General features: G+C 35.9%; 1 gene segment (V, D, J or C); it reads right to left on the bottom strand.

Moving 5' to 3' along the window:
* LOC109079935 overlaps nucleotides 1-820 on the bottom strand; it is a 65,601-nt gene that overhangs the window by 36,515 nt on the left and 28,266 nt on the right.

The raw sequence follows: 820 nt of genomic DNA, 5'->3' as shown, positions 1-820 counted from the left end.
TGGGTACTATTGTAGTACAAAACCCATCCATGGCACCCACACTGTAAAACCTGACAAGTCACAGTAACTCCAAACCGTTTTGAATTAAACTTAGTTGCCTTTACTTAAACCATGTAAGTTTTAAAACTTTGCAGTATGCCAATCAAGTGATTAGTGGTGCTGATTGAGGAGTTTAGTGATGAACTACTGCTGTGGCTGAAAACAGCATCCTGGCCTCCACGCAGTAATAACCAGACTGACTTTATTTCTGTCGGGCGTCTACAGAAGATCTTATTGAGAATTAACTAAGGTTTAGATGTTGATTTATTGCTTTCATTTGGAAGTAAACCATGTTAGAGATCAGTGTTTGCTTTTAGTTGGGCTCTTGACCCTTGACTTCGCTGTCTTTCCAGGATTATTTTTTTTTTTGGGAAGTTGATAAAAGCCAATGTGTCATGTAAGCTTGAAACATGTTTGTTATAACTCAAAAAAACCCAGAGAAAAATAAGTGATCAGGTATTGGTTGTTATACAGCATATTGGTGATGATAATCATGAATTATGGAGCTGTTCAGAGTTCAAAATCTTACTAAATAGGTGTTCTATAGTTAGTTCAGTTGATTACAATGAAAGCCAATCAAAAAATCAGTGATTTTTTCAAAATCCGTTAATATAAAGGACTTTCCAAACAGTTTGGTCTTCTATGGTGTTAATTAGTCACACACAGACATCAATCATCATAATATGAACCTCAACAATGGTTACGAAAAAAAAATAATAATGCTGCAATGCATGCTGGGTACTATTGTAGTACAAAACTCATCCATGGCTCCCAGCATGCT

Source organism: Cyprinus carpio, chromosome A25, assembly GCF_018340385.1.
Source record: "Cyprinus carpio isolate SPL01 chromosome A25, ASM1834038v1, whole genome shotgun sequence".
In the NCBI taxonomy this organism is placed as follows: Eukaryota; Metazoa; Chordata; class Actinopteri; order Cypriniformes; family Cyprinidae; genus Cyprinus; species Cyprinus carpio.
This window is presented reverse-complemented; position numbering and strand designations above follow the sequence as displayed.